This window comes from Manis pentadactyla, chromosome 10 (assembly GCF_030020395.1).
Source record: "Manis pentadactyla isolate mManPen7 chromosome 10, mManPen7.hap1, whole genome shotgun sequence".
NCBI classification, from domain to species: domain Eukaryota; kingdom Metazoa; phylum Chordata; class Mammalia; order Pholidota; family Manidae; genus Manis; species Manis pentadactyla.
In genome coordinates, this window is record NC_080028.1 from 22,702,287 (window position 1) to 22,722,934 (window position 20,648).

At 38.5% G+C, this 20,648-nt stretch overlaps 1 long non-coding RNA gene across 1 annotated transcript in view; it reads right to left on the reverse strand.

Annotated features, from left to right (window-relative positions):
• Positions 1-20,113, reverse strand: part of LOC118915575 (uncharacterized) — a 94,680-nt gene extending 74,567 nt beyond the window's left edge. The window contains exon 1 of the long non-coding RNA XR_005026123.2: positions 20,002-20,113. This is a non-coding gene — a long non-coding RNA (uncharacterized LOC118915575). The remainder of the gene's footprint in view (positions 1-20,001) is intronic.
• Between the last annotated feature and the right edge of the window lie 535 nt (positions 20,114-20,648).

Genomic DNA, 20,648 nt, shown 5'->3' on the forward strand with positions numbered 1-20,648 from the left:
ACTGTCCCTGAGTGACTAGGGATGAGAGAGGGACTCGAGGAACATGGCAGAGGTTTGAAATAGCCACTGAGGGAATTGGGAAAGCTGCCAGCCAGAGATGAGAGGAATAATGGCCAGAAAGCATGGAGGGCCCAAATGCACCTGGACAGCTTAGAATGAAACAAAAAACAGATGTTTGTGCAAACACAAACAGACATCTCAGTAAAATCCTTCCTTGATTTGTAAAAATGATACACAGGCAACAATCTGTCTCTGGAGATGGTGGGTGGAAGGAGGAACTGCTCCCTGGGTTTAAGAGCAAGTCACATGACTGGTCCTTCTTGCACAGGTTTCCTGGCTCCTGCTGGTTTCTTGACCTTGGGCAGATCATGTAGCCATTCTCTGCCTCAGTTACCTTATTTGGTGGCTCAGCATGGCTGTTTTGAGTCTTATATGAAAATCATGCATGTAAAGTACTTGGCACAATGGTAGCTATTATAATTATTATCATTATTATTACTACTACCCCATAAACCAATGATAATATTATTTTTCTTTCTTTTGGAGACTTAAGTCCCGTTCTTTGGAACATCTTGTGATTTTCCAAACTCTCCATTATTACACACACCTGAAGCTTATTCCTCTAAAATGAAAATATCCATCTCTATGCTTACATATTCATATAAGTGTTTCCACAGATACAATCATCCAAAGCTCCTGGAATCTGTTGTCAAGAGTTACGTCCCACTCTGCACGCTCTGTGTGGCATCCCAGATGCACAGATACAAAGTTGAATTCTAGTATTGATTTCTCTAGTGAGCCAAGGATGTCTCCCTTTCTCTTGGGGATAAAGTGATCTCACACACACACACACACACACACACACACACGCACGCACGCACGCACGCACGCACGCAGGCACACACTCTTACAGAGCTTAAATAAAAGAATTCAGATAGTAGAAAAATCAATAAATATAAAAGCTGGTTGTGATGATTAATTTTGTGTGTCAACGTGGCTGGGCCACAGAGCCCAGCTATTTGGTAAAACATTATTCTGGATGGTTCTGGGAGGGTGTTTGTAGATGAGATTTAATTTAAATTGGTGGGCTTTGAGTTTAAAGCAGATTGCACCTCCCTAATATGGATGGGCCTCATCCAATCAATTGAAGGCCTGAATAGAACAAGAGTCTGACTGCCTCTGAGCAAGAGGATATCTGTCACAGATGCCCTTCAGACTTCAACTGCAACATCAGCTGTCCTTTGCCTCCAGCCAGGCAGCCCATCCTGCAGTTTTTGGATGATGTCTACGTTATCTCCTGAGCCAGTTCCTTAAAGTAAATTTCACTTTCTCTATATACACATATCCTTTTGGTTCTGTTTCTCTGAAAAATCCTAGTGTACTCACTAGTTGTTTCTGATGTTCTCCTGATGGGCCACTTGAGGGCCTAAAATGATGGAAGCCTATTTAATAGAAGCCTAACAGGTAGTAATAGATAGTGAACCCTTGGCCCCAAATTCTTTTCTGACCATGAATTTATGAAAATATCCTCAGGAAATCATTTGGAGATTAAGAAAGGTATTAAATCAAACTTGATGCCCTTTGAGTTGGTGAAGTTTCATCTCCTATGGCAGCACCATCTGCCTATCAGAACATGGAACACTTCATTTATGGAATGACAGTCTCAGGTTCTTGTAATATCTACATTTTGCCCAAGGCTTTTTATAAACGTAGCAAAATCTGCTGTCTCAGAGAGAATATTCTTTCCATATCCCCTACATCTGAGGGCTTTTGGGTTCCATGCTACCTAGCATTTCCCCCATATTTCAGGCACACAATTCTCTGTATTATTTGTCAGAAAGGCTCTGTCATTCATATGCAGGAAACATTTGCCTGGGAGACAAATTCAGTGAATACTATGAAGTAGGTAGATGTGGCCCCTATCCATTCTTTCTGTTCCATTTCAAATAACTACTTTCTGTCTATTCTTTAAATGAATATTTCTGAACCACTGGAACATTAAAAAAAAAACACCCAAAATCAAGCTTACTATTCATCTAATTCTCACTTCCCATCTTGCCTGGTTTAATAACAGACTTCTTTTCAATTGCATTTGCTCATTATTTTTCACTTTCTTCCATCCATCCCTATTTGCTGTTACTGTTCTTCTCGGGTTTCTGTTCTTGCTCTTATACTTCCTCCTTCCTTTGCTCCGACCTCTTTCCTGCTGAACTACAAAGAGTGTTCATTGTTTTTTAACTTTTGCCCACTGAAGTTCTTTCCCTTGTTTTGAAAACATAACCTTTTCAAATATATACTCCCTTCTAATAATTTTATTCCCTGCCCCTAATACAATGGTTTCTTCTTATCTCCTTTCTTCAAATCATTTTTGTTAGTTTAGAAAATTAGGAAAAGACAGCGAGCATTCCTCATAATTATTAATCATAAGAGATGTGAATACCAAGTAATACAATTCATTTCTAGTTGTAGGATCTTCAAGTCCTTCTCTGCCTTCATTTGGTTCATCTGTAAAGGGAGTTTTAGAACACTAATAATATGTGCTTTGGAGGACTGGTGCTAGGATTACATAAGATTAGCATATTAAAGCATGTTATAAGCTATGAAAGTGATCGTAGGAAGGTTAGTTAGTACCCAGTCATCCAGGTATGTATTCGCCCAGAGACTTCCGGTGGATTAAAAATTAAATTAAAAACTCTGCCATAACAAGTAAATAAAGAAACTAAACAGCACACAATTAACAAACTTAGTCTCAGTTGTGCTACATTCTTTCTGTCACCTAGAAACTAATTAGTACGACATAATCACATACTTCCTGCCCAGTAAACATACAAGTCCCAGAGGAACAAATGATTTGTACCATGAATCACTGGCCACTGCTTACTGGTAATTATCATATAAATGAGGTGCTTCAAGTTGACCTCTGATTCCCTAGTCCTTTTCTGAGATAGCAAAGATACACCAGTTATGCAAAAACTTGATAAAATTTAAATTACTTTTCTAGCCTCACCTTCTGGATATTCTTTGTTTTGAAAAATAAAGAAAGAAATAAAAAGATCACCATGCCAACAATGAAACCTATCAAAACAGATACTAAATACTAAAATGTTAGTGTATGTGGTATGTTTAGAAAGGGCTCCCACAATTGAAAAAGAAAATTCAAGAAAATCTGTAATAAAGCTCCGAGAGTACCCATTCACATTAGTTATATGGAAGTGACTGTATTCAAGCCTTTCTTGAGGAGTCAATAAGATACCCAGCTCTGTCCCTGATTAGCTATATGAATGAATCTTGTCAGTCACCTTACTTATTTCATCCATAATTTCTTCCTTTGTACAATTAAGCAGTTAGGGTGATTTTAGGGTTTCTTCCTGCCCTAACATTCCTTGATTCTGAATCTTAAAGAAAGAAAAAATATATATAATATACTAGAAATATCATCTAAAATAGTTGTTCTCAATGTTAGCTGCATATGAAGTTATCTTGGGAGCTTTAAAAAATACTGATGCTGAGGCTCCATCCCCAGAGAGTGGGAACACATTGGTCTAGGGTGCAGCCTGGACACGAAAGATTGTAAAAGCTCTCATGTGCAGCCAAGACAAATAAACGCTTGTTAATTATTATATTCTTACTGGATGTGGACAGTTCTTCTTTTCCATCCTCATTTGACAAAGCTAAATTATCCTCTCAGGCTGCCTTGTCATTAAAACATGGAGAATCTGACCTACCTGAATGGTTGGAAATCCTGACTGAGAAGATGGTAGTGGAGGTACCCATCAAGGCATTGCCTCACGGCAGGATGCAAGAAAGAATCATTTCTTTTTTCCCCCCACTTCCTGGGACCCCCAAGACCTCCAAACACCTGAACGTCTACCTACTACTAATTAAATATTGGAATATCACTAGAAGAACTTAAATAAATTTTCTGAAGTACAATTTTCAAAACTATCCTATCAACTCAATGAAAACACAATGAAGGCAAAGACCGTGTCGCCGTTATTTCCCCAATATTTAGAATAAATATTTGTTCATTGAAGAGATGAACTGGTCAATATTCTATAAGCCTTTGGTCTCTGTCCCTCCTCTCCATCCCAGCACACACACACACTTCACCATCTTTCTGTAACTCTGGTTTTCACTGATGTAAAGGATCTGAGTCTCATGAAGCACATCTTTCTCTTTCCCCTCATTCCAGTAACTCTACTACCTGAGGGTTGGAGATACTGTCCTACAGATAGGGTTGCACAGATACTGTCATGTAACAAGTCTCAGTAAAACGTTAGTTGGATGCACAAATAAATGGACTCATGTTTCCTCATTCATCAGTTTGTAGTATGATAAGAGAAATAACAAGAAATGATAGAATTAGAGAAAACATATCTAAAAAGCTGATTTTGTGGGTGTGTAAAGTCACCTAAGGTTTGGTTTTTTAGCTGCTAGTGAAAGTCTCCAGCCAACTACAGGGGGGCTCCCCAAATCAATGAAAAGATGAAGGCAAAAAATTTTATCCCACTGAGCCTCCACCAGGGGAATCTCTGCTTGTAGTGTGCCAGCCCAGTTCTTGATTTCAGAGATCATTATGTGACAGACGGGCAGGGCCAGAAATAGAAGAGAAGAACAATATTCCATCAGCTAGTGTTCCTAGTCAATCAGAATAATTCATGTGTTTTCTCTTTCAAGAGGAGAGAATATGGGGTGGAGTATGGTAGAAACCTGAAGTTATCAGTGAACAGGAGAAAAAAAGACAAATTGCTAATGTTCCAGTCTTTCCATCCATCAGCGCCAATATAATAAGTGTCTACTTCTTCATTTTGTCCATATAGACAAATATTCACTAAGGATTTTGACCAGAAATCATCAGCTAGCTGCCTGATTACTGAACAAGTCAGGCTGTCTCTGGCATTTTGTTCCTAGCGCTCACTGATGACTTGAGAAACAAGGAGGTTATGAAATTCTCAACAGTGGGTAAGGCTGTTGAACTGTCTAGTATGCCACTCTGCGGTGCCTTTATAAATCAGTTCAGCACAAAATAGTGTTTATCCTGACTAATCATATCTGAAAATTACAGAGTGAATAATCACTCATGATTATGGAAACATCAAGGGGGTTCATCTTAATGCTGCTTTGTGGGCCGTTTTCTAAACTCCCCCATGTTCACAGGTCTAGAATGAACTGGAAGAAAATATTCAGAAAAAATCAGATGGCTTTAGAGAAGCAAAGCTTATTTTTAAGACTGTTTAAATAGGTCATGTTCTTCCTAAGGAAACCCAACTGTTAGTCCTAGGCACCCTTAGACGGGAGTGGGGTGGAGGGAAAGCAAAGCTCCTCCCCAGGGATACAGAGGTGATTCATTCACCTTGAGGAGGGCCATGTGCTCATTAAGCCCACCAGGGAAACATTTAGTGAACTTGAGCAGCAATTTTCTAAATGAGTGGTAATTTTCTTAATGAATCTTCCCCCAAAACCTTTGTGAGGATAATTATGTGTAATTTCAGAGGCAGAAATAGGCCCAAAGGGGCCAGAAATGACTTGCCCACAGTCACACTACGAACTTTAGAGATTCATACCTGCTTCTTATGCCACTAGACTGCAGTCCTGATTCTAAAGGAGAGATGAAGAACTGGGCCATATGCCCCAATAAATCATCAGAGCAACAGCTTTGCTTGCTTCCAGAACCATCCAAGTCATTAACAGAAACCTGGCAGATACAATCACATTTTCTTTCTGCCCTTTACATACCGCTGTTGGTTATTCAGAAATGTTCAATAATCAAGAGAAATGGCACTTTTTAACTTCTCAGAATGAGAGGCTGAATTAATCACATTCTATTCAAAAGGGAATTCACTGAATATGTAGATTTCAAAGGAATACTAGAAAGGTTTCATTTTCTATGTCCCTTATATATTTTTTAATAGCCTACAGGTTAAAACGCAGTGAAAACAGTTTCCTTGGCAGTACTGCTTTGTTTCTCTTTGGAGAAGGGTCAGATTTTTTTCTACTGCCTCATCTTTTCACATTATCTTTCATAGTCCCTTTGAAGATTATGGTAATGCTGAGAACACGAACTAAGTGATTCTCTTATAAGCACAGGAAACAGAATTGGGCAAGAGGAGGAGGACAGGCTTTAGACTTACAAAATCCTGAGTTCAAATCCCAGCTCTGTTGCTAGCCAAACTGTGCTACAATTTCTTCATCCCTTCGCAAAATGGGAGGACCGGCAGGTCCTTCCCACGGCTGCTGCGCACATGAGGAGCAACCGCTGCTGCCCACAGTGCCTGCTACATCAAGCTTTCGCTATGACATGAGCCCTCTCTTTCCCTCAAAATTGCGATCAGTTCAAATCCTGATGTAATCTCAATTGGTTTTAATTTAGTGAAGACTCAGCCAACCACACTACAGAAGCAGTGTGAACAAGAATGGCAACCAAAGGGTGGGCCAGAAGGTGGCTGGGCCAGGCATGGTCCTCACCTGGCCATTCACACAGAACCTGGGGCCAGTGCCACTCGGTGTCTGCTTCTTCATCCGTGAAAAACAGTAAAAATAGTACTTGCTATTCTGATTTCACACATTTGTTGAGGAGAATAAAATGATGTGCTTGGTAAGTGATGGAAGTGTGAAGTATAATTCATAAATATATCAAGAGCATGGGTAATTTTGTTTCACCGTTTTCTCAACTACAGGCATTCCGAACATTCCTTTGTATAAAAATGTTATACTTCACTTATACTATTTTCCTGAACAAAGTCTATATGGTCTTTAACTTTGATTGACAAAAAAATATTTGCATATGTAGGGGTATACACGTATACATACATAAAGAACATCGGATGACAAAGACATCTTTGTGGCAAAAAACATTTAAAATTTATTTTGGAACTTTTCTGTTTTTTAAGGGTTGGAAACCACTGACGAAGTAGGAATTTTAAAACTTTAAAACTGGATGGAAGTTAATTAATCAAATTAATCACAGAACATTACTAATAATGATAGCTAATGTTTACTGAGCACATGCTATGTAACGGATATTGATCTAAACTCTTACATATTTTTATCTCTTTTATCCTCATGATGACCTTCTGAGGTAGGGTACTAAAATTACTCCCATTCTACAGGTGAGAAAACTGAGGCTCAGGGAGGCTAAATAACCTGCCCTAGGTCCCAGGCCAATGGATGGCAGCCCAGTATTCGAACTCATGCCATCCACTTTCAGAATCTGCCCTCTTAACCACTACACACTTTTGTTTACATTTTGCATTTCAAGTGATCAACCCTGTTATTGGATCGAGCTCAAAAGTTTACCAGGCATGGAAGGAAAGGACAATAGAGAATTAATACAAGATAAAGCTGTCTGCCCATCTCAATTTCAGCAAGTCCATAATAATTAGGATAATTTATAAAACATCTTAATATTATGCTAATTAAGATAATTTATAAATATATCTTTATATGGTGCTAATGTCATATAAGGGATTGCAGGAAAAGAGTAATGACAGAAAGTAGGGTAGGCAAGCCTACTGTAAGAGGTAATTAGTGGAGAAGTCCAGTGAATGGGTTGTTAGGAAGATGAGAATGTGTTTGGGGTGGGGATATTTTCAGGAGACACTACTCATACTGAAGCATGGATGCTTATTTTTAAGAAGAAAAAAACGTATAGATGAAATGTCAGTAGCAGTTGCAAGAAGGCCTGTTTTTTTTGACTAACTCAGATACAACATGTAAAATTAACACAGAAAAATGTATCACATCTTAGGCTGAGGATTCTTCATCAAGAGCTGTCAGCAACAGATTAGTCATCAGCCTCTATGTGCTCTCTTTTGCACCAGATGTGGGGAGGGGATAAAAGGAAATTATGTCTTCCTGTAGGGAAATCTCATCATCAAAGAAGCTTTATAATCATGGATAGACACATGAAGTGGGTGAAGAACTCTGGCAAGCAGTGTTATCAGCAAGGACAAAACAATAAACTATGTTCCTAAACCAATTAAGTATGGGAGAGATATCTCATCAGTCTGTTCTTATCTTGAGACTTAGAAGCAAGAGGTAATTCTGGTTTCAGGTGTAGCTTGCGGGAGGGGTCAAATCATTGGCACTGTGACACACACACTTGCCTTCGTTCCTTTGCTCAGCTCTACACTCCTTTATGTACTGGCTTCATTCTCAGATAAGTTGTGTGATGGCTGTGGCAGCTATAGACTTTTCATAACTTTAAGAACATCAGAAAAGAAGATTAGTGTTCTCCTTATCTCAGAATTTTAGAAAAACAGAATTGAGTCTCATTGCCTCTTACTGGCTTGACTCTTTTATGTGTCTGTCCCCAAACCAACTGCTGATAGATGTACTCTAAGTCAAGTATTCCATCCTGGAGCTATGATTCTGGAGTCAGTTGCATATGAGCTAATAATGGTATAGGTTTACACCCCAAGTAAATTAGGTATTGCTGCCCCAAGAAGGGAGATGACCACTACATGATGAAACAACACAGGACCACTGAGGTAAGTCAAGCATTTAGCCTTGCATTGGGCCCACCATGGCACTGAACATCTCACAGCAAAAGTAGATGGTTTTTGAAGCATGGGTACCAGCAGCCCTTGGGAGTTCTTTGGAAATTCAGAAGCTTAGGCCTGCCTCAGACCAGCTAAATCAGAATCTGCCTTTTGAAATAAGATCCCCAGGTAGATTGTGTTGAACACTACCATTGGAAAAGCACTGCCTAAATTCACCTTCTCCAACTGGCATCTGTCATTTTCTGGTCCTCGTTCTTTTTGCCCTACAATAACAGGGCCTCTTGAACATTTCTTTTAACTGTGAAGTGCTAATGTTGATGTCATTCAGTCAATTCCCTATATATTGACCCTAACTGTGGACATTTTACCCCTTTTAAAGAAGCAGGGCTAACATCATAACAGGATGCTGGGCTCAGAGCAGACCCAGCCACTGTGATCCTGAGCAGATCACTTGACCTCTCTATGCCTCAGTTTCCTCGGCTGTCTTACAGCGTCATAGTGAAGATTAAACAAAATCTTGAATACGAAGTTTCTGCCATACCTCTTGTGGGGTGCTAAAAATGGTAGCTATTCGAATGGCACTTCAGAGCAGTTATTTAACTCAACTGCTCTTCAACTCTAGACCTTCATGGATTTGCTTTAAGAGTTCACCAAACTATGAAGTAATTCCTCCCACTACTGAGATTTAATCTGCCCAACAACGTGTTCACAGTTTGCATTTGTTTTATATATTGTGGGTCCAGGTAATACTTTTTTTAAGAAAGGAGTTTTTGTTTTCTTAAATCTGTTCCAAGATTTTCTCTAAAAGAAAATACATGATAGAGGCCCCATTAGTTCTCCTCTTGTCTACTGTCACTCTTATAACATAGTAGGAGGTCAGGAGAAAATCTGAGCTAATAAAGGGTTGTGGGTTTAGTGTTTGTGTGAGCAGTAAGCTTTATTCTCTGCTTAGACACAGACCTAATCTTGGTCTGCACATCTTGAAATTTGCAAAAGAAAAGTAAAACTAAAAGAGTGACAGGGCAGTTCAACTCAAACACCATTTGATTTGTGAAAAAATCTTGAGTAACGAGACCTCCTACACTGTGTTAGCAGTCTCTTTTATATCTAAACGCCCTCACCGTATCTATATCTATTTGTGAAATAAAGATTTTTTAAATTTCAATAGAACAGCAGCTGTATTCCTTCAATGCTACATAAGATTTTCCGATTCAAATATTTTTTCTTCCAGAACCTAAATACACATATTTACATAAAACACACAAACACATATACACCTCTTTCTCATTGTTCAAACAATTCCAGATCACCTACGTCTGCTAGTCCCCCTTGTGGTCTTGAAGCTCAGTGTTGAGTATAAGGGCACTTTTTAATAAGAAAGAATAAGCATTATGAACTTCATTGTTTACCCCTGAACTACCATGAGTTGATTGGTCACTGCAATGATTTACAATTCTTGGACAAATTTAATCATTTTGTTGAAAGTTACCAAAAAAAAAAAAAAATAGTAAAATGACCCCAGGGTGAAATAGAAAAATCATTCCTGGAAAACTGCACTTGCTTTCATTAATATCCTAGGGTTGCTATATCAAAGTGCCCCAAACTTGGGTGACTTAAGAAAACAGAAATTTACTCTCTCACAGTTCAGGAGGCCAGAGTCCAAAGCTAAGGTGTCAGTAGGGTTGATTCTTTCTTGGGGGTTCAGAGAAAGAATCTCTTAGTTTCTGGTGGTTGCTGGCAGTCCCTGGTGTTCCTTGGTTTGTAGCCACATATCTCCAGTCTTTGTCTCCTTCATCACATGGCCATCTTCCCTCTGTGTTTTCCTCTGTAAGTGTATCTACCTTTGTGTAGGACATAAGTCGTATTGGATCAAGGGCCAACCTTACTCCAGTATGACCTCATCTTAACATATGTCTTAATTACATATGCAAAGGTGATACTTCCAAATAAGGTCACACTCAATGGTTCTGGGAGTTAGGTCTTCAACATAGCTTTTTAGGTGATGCAATTTAATCCATAAGAGATTCTCACCAGTAAACTGAAGGCAGGTATTGGACTCGGGGACCTGAGATTCAGAAAGTGACAGGCACTTCCAGGAAGGCTTATTTTCAAGCCTTAGCTTTGTTCTTTCATTAGTTGACATTACATATAGAATCATTTTCATAATTTTCTGCCTAACACCTTCAATAATAATGGCCCATCCTGCCTTTTCAATCTCTTTACTCTCTACATATACAAACATATACTCAGTGCCCCACCTAAAGCACACTCTTTGTTCCCAGTGCTTGCCTTGAATCTTCTCACCTCTGTGCCCTTCCTCTTACATTCAGTCTGCAATGCTGTGCCCTTTTGTGATACTTTAGATTACTATTCAGAAAACATTTACAATTGTCCTCCTACCACTGTGAGTGGAGGGTCTGTCCCTACATATTCTTGTTGGGTGTGGACATGTAATTACTTAAACTAATGGGAAATTCATAAATATGACATTAGAGAAGGCTTGAATATGTGTGTATGGTAGGACTCCCCTATTTGCCCTTCTGCCAATGCTAAGAAAAACATATTCCACTGGGTGGCCTACTTATCTAAGGAGGATGGGAGATACATGAGATAGACTTGAACCCAGCCTGTAACCTGGAGCCACGCTCAGCCCCACCAAGGCGAGATCGGCAATCCCCAGCCAACTTACAGACACATGAGTGAGACTAAGTGAACGGTGTTTGGGGTGGAGCAGTACACGGCACTGTCACGGCATTAGCTGACTGCTTCCTCATGTTCACACTTACCTTCTTCCACAGCCCAATTTAAGGGCTACTTTCTCTTGTCACTTTCTTCGATTTCTTCCTTTTAGAAGTATGGCCTCCCTCCTCTGGACTCTCCCATCATTCTCTCTGTACTTTTCTTAAAGCACTCAACTCCTTACCTGTCCCCTGCATTTTATGTAGTATTTGAGCTTTATTTCCCCAATTAGACTACCAACTACCAGAAAGCAAGCAGGTATTTAATTCATATGTGACTCGGTCAAAACATTTTGAATGGAATATTCAATAAAATTCTGTTTTAGGTTCTAAAAAGAAAGAAGATTTGGCCCTGGGCCCTGAGTGATAGAGGAAATAACATTAATTCAAATACTGACAAAAATAAACATAAGGGGAAAAAATGAAAACAAGAGCCCATCATAAATACATTAGAGAAATGAAAATGAATAGCTTCTGCTCAAATATGGATTAATAAGCAGCAGGCATTTTATGTCCCTCCAGATCTGCAGAACCCCCTCCTCCCTATTACCACCACCAGCCTAGGCCAAGCCGTCATCTCTTCTTGAACCACTACATAAGCCATCTGCCTAGTGTGTCTACTTTCCACCCTCGGTAGTCTTCAATCTCCTCTCCATACAGTGGTCAGAAGACTCTTTCCAAAATAAAGATCAGGTGCTTTCACACTCCTGATTAAAACTCTTCGCTGTACTAAGATGGTACAGTAACATAAAAGTATTGTGATAATAAAATCCAAACTCCCTAATTTGGCCTTCATAATCTGGCCTCTGCCCACTCCTCCTATCTTGTTTTATACAATCTCATCCTCTCCAAAGTCTAGTAACTGTGGCCGTCCTTCTGTGTTTCCAACATGTCAAGTTCACTCATACCTTTACGATATCACTTGCTGCCCTCTCACCTGGTTGGCTCTTCCTCCAGGCCTTTGAGGCGCTGGCTTCTGGTGGCTCAGGTCTCAGCTCAATGGCAAGTCCTTAAAGAGGCCTTCCCAAAACACACAAACTCATGTTGTCCCTGCTCTCCTGGCCTGCTGACAGATACACTCTCTTGAAATTAGTGTATTCATTACTTGTTCACTGTCAAACAAGCTAGAATGTGACCTACTTTCCTTCAGCTTATATCCCGCAAGCAGTAAATCTCTGTAGTTAAGAGATTGCACCCTGGAGTCAGACTGTTTGGTCTTGACCTTGGGCAAGCTACTTATGTTAGGCAAATTTTGTATATCTCAATTTTTGCATTTGTGAAATGGAGATTATACAGGAAACTACCTCATAGGTTTGTTGTAAGTTAATATGTAAAAAGCAATTAGAACAGCCCAGGCACTCAGGAAACACTGTGTAAATGCTCATCCTTATTATTATTATTGTTTTATTATTCACTGTTTTATCCTAAGGCCTAGGACATTGTTGGTTAAGTAGTCAACACTGAATAAATATTTGTTGAGTGATTAACTGAATGAATGAATGAATGAATGAATGAATCAATCAATCAATCAATGATAGAGTTGTCTATGAAACCCAATAATCTCATTTCAAGGTGAAAAATGAATCTATTTCCCATAACCTAGGACAACTATATTATTGACCTAGAATCAAAAGAGAAACTACTGTATGTATGATTATTTTAAGAAGTACGATTACTTCTTAAAGTTTATTCAGGAAGCAAAAAGATGCCCTAAACTGAAATCTCAGAGGAAACCTGATTTCAGGGAATGAAAGAAAAGCTTATAATTTTCAAGTCCCAGGGACTGACTAGGGCTAGCATAAGTGAGGCTAACAAATCAGAGCATCTCCCCAAAGTGGCCCAACATTGTTCAGAAGATCAACCTGGCACTTCCAGGAACAGCTTGATTCTGTGATGCCCCTTAAAATCTTAGCATCCTGGCCCCCTGCACTGGTTTATGTTTATGATGATGGGTGGGGAGGGGAAGGGATGAATAATCCATCTAAACCAAGTCCACCTGTATTTTCCCTTGCTGTCCTCAAGAATAAGCCTCCCTCCTAGGTTATGCGTCTTTGTTCCCCAAGTCCCATTCGTGGTTTTGAATACTGGGCACAAAAACAATCCAAGCAGAAATAAACACCAACATGATTCGTTTTCCTCCGTAAGCAGGGTCCTGGTGGCAAGGCCCAGCCCAGCTCCCCACCAGGCCAGCTCTGCCACTAGTGGCAGCAAACAGAATTCAACATCTTCTTAAAGTTTAAACGGGGGCAGATACATGCCTATAAGCACAAAGTCAGAAAAAAAGTAAAATATATATGGTTTGCAAATAATATTGTGTAGTATCTCCCTCAAGATTATGACTCCAATTTTTTTTATTAAAAAAATAGATTCAGCCCTAGATTCTGGAATTAGAGGAGAAGGGGCAGTATTAAAATTGAAATAACCTCAGCTTTGTGCCCATTTTAATGTTCAGCTACTGTGAAAACATTAAATTATATTTCAAAATCATTTCCAGAATTTATTTGGAACTTCTTTTGAAAAAACTTATTGCTAGTGCTTCCAATCAGAGACCAGGTAACAATTCACCTCTAGGGGACACAGCACTGAGTGCAGCCTGGCCTTGCAGCGACTCGGAGCTATAGTACTTTTAACAAAGGATGGACCCCTTCGCTAAGCAGGGTAGCCGCATTTCCTGTGCAGGACTAAGGCCAGCACAGCTCACCTGTAGACCAGCAGTGATTAGAAGCGCTGCCACCTCTGCAGTTCGTTACTTCGATTAAAGGGAAGAGACTCCAATTGCTGCATCACCCAGCGGAACAGAGCCTTGAAAATCAGAGTCTTGTCAGTCTTCCCCATGGGGGCTTGTTTCATGACCACCAGCAAATCACTCATTCCTGTGCTCCTCCCTCAACTTCTCCTACATGCAAAGAAGGTGAAATGGCATAAAAAACATCTACGGCAAACCATGATTTTAAGTCTTTACTGACTTTTTAATGTTCCATAATTAACAGGCAAAAAGATGGAGTGTTTTAAAGACTCCCGTCTTGTGCATACCTAAAGAATTGTATAAGGAAGGTCCCTGTTCTAATCCTAGTTCTGCCACTAACTGTAGGAGCAACTCAGGTAAGTAATTTAACTAATATGAGGCTTGCTTTGCTCCCCTCTGGAAACATTCTTTAAAATTCCTATTCTTTTTTGCAGAGTTTTTGTGATAATCATATAAAGCTATGCATATAAAGTACTTCAAAAGATATAAAATATTGTAAAAATGTACAAGCAATAACAGGATCCCAACCAAAATTTCAAAGTACTCCCTGATCTTTCTCTTGATTGTGATGTTACAGGAACTCAGCTTCTCTTTTCTGAATCACAAAATACCAGTACATGAAAAATGATTCTGCCCTTTAGAAAATGCTACTTCAAACCCCAAACCAAGAATGTGTGTTTTCTTTTGCCTTCCAAAAAATGCATAATAAAAAATAGTTCAGCCTCTGGAGAATATGCAGTTATCAAAAATCAAAATGAAAACTCAAAGGAAAATGAAAGAAATAGCAACATTTCCCATCGGCAGGTAAATAAGTCTTTCATGGATCATAACTGGAAACAACTGTCTGGAGGAGGAACATTCTAGCAGGCATTGTTCTCAGTAAACAAGAAAGCAGATGTTGCCCCACATTTTGTGAAATATTTATGACTCCACCACACACCCTTTTAGGGGAGCAGATTGATGACTTTTCTATCCAACACAGTCTCCTGGGGTGTGCCAAGCACAGCTTCATTCAATCATGCTGATGTGATTTGTTTCACCTTATTCAGAAACTGCCTCCCCTTCGATCCAAGTCCAAGATGGACAGGGCAAAAAAGATGGGGTAGCCAAGGTGTCTCTCGTCAGTTCTCTTTATGTCAAGACTTATAGTGTTTGGGGGTATCACTGCTGGATGCAGAAGTGTTCTGTCACCTACAAATTGGCCAAACGGGGGACTGTGTTAATCCCATTTCAGTCAAGTGCCACCTATTCCATATTTATAACTATGTGCATAATGCTGTGTCACAAGGTAATGTTCCATTCTACAAAAGTCAGAACACATATGGCCCAAAACTGAGTTAATGATGGAAATTCACACTGACAATGGATGGAAGGGACTACTGCCAAAACAAACCTGAGCAAGCAACCAGATTGGATTAACTCTTAGGTTATAGAGAGCTAGGTAGTGCATTACGCAGCATGTCCTTCCCTTAAAAAGGGGTCTCAGACTCAAGTAAGCAAGTGATTGAAATGTACCAAGTCTTTCATGATTGGATCCCAAATATATCTCTCACCACAGTCTCTCTGATATCTTCTATTACCACTGTCTCAAAGAAGTCCCTTTGCACAACTTGCATCCTCCTGCCTTTACCCAAGATGTACCCTCCTCCAGGCAACCTTCCCTTTCTTCCTGTCAAAGTCTTGTGCATTGTTAAGGGCCCTGGTCACATAACACCTCCTCCATAAGATCTTCCTAGATTTCCAATCCCTGAATGTAACCAATCTCCCCCTTTTCTCTTTCACTTTTACATAACCTGTAACAGCTCTTACCTTAATCTGACTTGTTCCAGATTTAGTTCTGGGGATGCTTATCTCTACAGCTAATTTATCATGTGTCATGGAGAAGCAGGGGCCATATCTTACTCAATTTTGTTCAATCCCCACATCTAGTAGGCAACAAGAGATCATTATGATGGGAAAAGGGAGGTATACTTCTTCAGCCGGATAAACTGTTCTCAAATATATCACCCTCATTTAGGGAGAACCCCGTGGTATATTATTTAACACAGCTGTGTTGATTCTTCCTCAGGCTAGTTACATTTTTTATTTATTTCTAGGAAAGCACCAAGGCCTAGCACCTACTGCCCCACCCATCCCCCATCGCACCCAGGACCACCATGAAGAATTATCCCCTAGGGAGCCCCGCCCTGGAGTGCCTGTCCCATAACAGCCATCTCCAGGAATGAGAGACTCCACCACTTCCTCCCATTGTTTATTCCCAACTCTGATAACCTCAACTGTCAGAAATCTTCTTGTTCAAACATCTTCACACTTAGATATTTTCTCACCTTGTCAGTACAAATGTTGGTTCATCAAAAACAGTGAATAAACTGTTGCAATTTTTCATGTTTTGAATTTTCTCTTCCTTGGGGCAAAAACAGGAGGGAGGCCCAGTCTCCTAAAAATGGACTTTTTATCCAGCATTTTCACGTTAGGATGTGTGACTCATGTGTTATGTGAAAAATCTATGCAATAAAAGGAGGAAGGAAAAAATACTAGTGACAAGAAAACTTAGACACAAAATTGACCCCACAAAGCCAGTTGTCCAGTGGTAGGCTTTATAACTGAAGAATTGTATGGGAACATGGAAATTATAAAATGGGGGAAAACAGAAATTGAGAACTGGAATGGCAAAGGCAGAAAGATCTGCAAAATATGTCTTTCTCAATATAACACTCCCAGCAGAGGGAGAATTAAGCCTCAAATGTGAGAAAGCACTCTCAAACTATTTATTTTTACTCATCTAATTACCCACATTCTGTGATGTATTGGGGTCACAGTTCAGTTGAACATGTACATGAGCTATTAATGGTAATAGAACTGCATTCATTATGGCCCCTAGACACCAGATCACCAGGCCTGTAAAGGTGGATTGTGATCCAAATGATTTAAACTTTCAGTATTTTTATTTACAGGAAATTGTGCTTCCTAGAAATTTATCTCCAAGGCAATTACAGGAATATATGCATATGTACAGACTCACTGTAAAGAAGAGGAGAAGTTGAAGGAATTACATTAGTTATTTATTCACTGGGCCAAAATAAGCACCATTATTTAAAATTGTGAGCAGTGCCTAGCTAAATACCACACACATGAATGTCCATAGCAGGTGGTATCAATTCTCAAACTAATCCGTAAGGGTCCTCTTCACCAAATTATCTACTACTAAAGCTAAGGATTTGTTGAATTAGGATGTGCTGGGTTGTTGTTTTTTTTTAATTCATGCTCAGAAGAAAATAGTAAGGTTCTTCAATTCTCATGGTCTTGAATTTCCACTATACTTCCACTATCCTTGAGGCCACTCTTCCTTGGCCAGAATTCTGGCTCTGTCACTTAGGAGCTGTGTGCCTTTGGACAAGTTGTCTAACTTCTCTGTGTCTGTTATCTCATCCATAAAATGAGGATTTAAAAAAATATGCCTCATTAGGTTGTCATGAAAATTAAAATAGTTAATACATATGACCTGCTTAGACTAGGGTCAAAAGCATTTGTACTCCGCAATGTTGGCTGATTTTGTGGGGGATGATGGAGACAAATAATAGGGTCAATTTACACTCTCCTTTTGTGGTTTCAAGTATCCATTCTAATTAAAGTCAGAAGAGGGTGTTGACCCTTACATTTTTTCACTGTTCTTTCCCTTCCTAGATAGTATCCAATGCCTTATTTTAAACATAATTTATATACCAAAGTGTTCACATGTAATTTTCAAGAAAGTAACTTCACCACTTTTCTCAAAATGTGAGACAATCAAGTTACATCTTCAACAACTTCTATGTTATAGAAACGCTGAAACTATCCATAGTGTAGAGATAGTAAAAGGGTTTCAGGAAAGGTTCCCAACCTTAGAGGCTGACATCGAGGAAAGAAACAGTGCCGTTCCTTCAACAGGCCCCTGGACAGCTCCTGGGTCCAGGCCAGGGACTCGTCTTCATTATATGCCATCATTACATGATATTGCATTTAGATTTTCTTAATGCAGGCAATAGCTAGCATATGGAATCTATATCATGTTATACATAATAGAATAAAATATTTGCCATGTATACAAAAAAGTATTTGTGGATACTCATTTGATAATACCTTAAATCTCAGTATTAATTACTGACCAAAAAAAAAAAAACCCCAAAACAACCAAAACCAAAACCCTATATCATTTTTGTAATTACACTGAGGTATATATTTCCAATGAGTTCACATGACCAAGGAGTGACACTAACTTTTTATAGGGATTTCTTTGTTAAATTGTTTCTAAATTATGAAAGTAAAATAAAACTGGATATGGAAAAGCAAACAGAAAAAGGGAAAAGTTAATAATTGAACCCAGCCATCTTTATTTTCATCTCTTTCAATGAGATAATGAAATTAAACAGCTGCTAAAGAGTCTTTCACATGCTTATTTAAAATACACAAATGTATAGAACATGTTTGCTATTTGTTTTTAAAAATGAGCTAATAATACACGTTACTATGAAACTGATTTTTCTCACCTAATAAAACATCATGGATATCCTTCCTGAGTCACTAGATGTAGATCTAACACACTGTTGTTTAAAAAGTGCATAATACTCTGTATTATACATGTCTCACAAAGTGTTCCCCTATTTACTAATACTCAGGTTTTTTCCCAGTAATTCTTTAACTTCAACAAAAAAGTGAGATCTTTGTATACTGATACTTCCAAATAAGGGATTGCTGAGTGGCAGTAAAGTTACATTTTTCTCTTTAATAAATATTGCCGGATTACTCCCACCAGCAATGTAAGAGTGTCCTTGTTTCCTACCATCATCATTACCAGAACTGGGTGTTATCATTCCCTTTGACTTTTACTATTCAATAGGTGAAACACATCTTTTTGGTATTTTAATTTGTATTTTCCCCTATGAACTTTTAATATTGAGTCAATTTTACTACTGAACAAAATTTTATCATATTTCCCTAAATTAGGATTTCTCATTCACTGCACTATTTACTTTGGGCCAGACTGTTCTTCATTGTTGGGGGTTGTTTTGTACATTGATAAGATAAGCGGCATTCCTGGCCTTTTACACACTTGATGCCAGTAGCAGCGCCCCCTTTGCTTTTGACAACCAAAAGTTCCCTAGACATTTTTGCCAGAATCACCCCCAGTTGAAAACCTATTCTAAATGCCCAAATTAGAAAGATTTGAATTTTTAATTTACGTATCAAATTTAATAAATGACATGATTTCAGAAATCACCTCCAAGATATTTTCTCAGAGTTGGTAAATTTCAAAACATGCTCAAAAGCTAAAACTATGAGTAAATATATAGCATCACCATAGCATGATGAACACCTTTTAGGCACACAATTAATTTAACCACAGCAAGACTGAGAGCAGAACCTTCTGACAGACAGGGAAGTGATTCAAAGCCTGGACATAATACCATCAATCTCAAAGTCAATAGGAGGCTTTTTTTCATTTAATTCCAACTCCCTGTTTATAACTTGTGAACAAGTAAAGATTAAAAGTGTTGTTAAATATTTAAATAGCTATTCACGGTACCAAAATCACCAGTGAAGCTATTTCTTTTGATTATTATGGTATTTTGATTCACTTGTTTTCCTAATCCAAAACAGACAAATGCTTTTCCTAGAATGACCTCTAATTGAGGAAAGACTTTCTCTTCTGTTAGGAAATCAGGTTCCAAAGTATTTTTGCCATTTTAATTATCTTAGACAAAAAAATATACATATTACTTTTCTCAAGAAAAAAACTGGAGCATTCTCTAATTGTTTTTAATACAGAGCAGTTTTTCTCATCCTCAGAAAAGAAACATACCAAGAACAGAAAAAGCATTAGAAAGTTTAATTGAAATTCAATACAAAAGCAAGAACTAATATAACAATTCATTACCTTCACGTATTCTTACAAATAAGTTGAATGCTGCCTTATTTATAACAGTGATAACACAAAGCACATAGACACACATACCAAGTTTTTTGCAAAGAAACTGACCTTTAGTAATTTGTTCCAGGAGTAATTTTCTGGCTTTAATTAGAGGTCAATACTCCTTTCAGATGAATTCATAAATAATAATAAAAGGGCTACCAGACATTCTCAACAAGCTTCTAGGATCCAATTCTCTATAACAGCAAAGGGGATGGTTTTAAAAAGGCACAATGCCAGTCATGAGATCTATGTGACTATTGATAAAATACTGACAACAGCACTACAGTGAATCAATCAACAATGCAAAAAGCTGACTGAAACAGAAACATGGAAACCTGCCCTCCTTTGCAGGACATGGGCTTTTGTGATAAAATCGCATGGCCTGACAAAATCTCTCTCTATTGTCACAACAAAGGCTTCCAACACATGCTAGCTACCCTTAGCGAAATTCGTTTTTGAATTTAAGATTTTTGGGGCTTAAAACTATTGAAAAAGTTTATATTGAAAGAGAAAATTAAAGTTTCTTAACCATGGCTATAATACCCTCTACACTCTTACTCCAAAGAGAGTTTTTTTCAAATTCCTAAAAATATGTTAACTGAACATTGTGTCATATGAATTAATGAGTCAATTAAAAGCTTATATTTTCACCATATTTCAGCTCATTACCAGCTATTTCAGGTAGCTGTGTTTAATTATAAGTCCAAAAATGA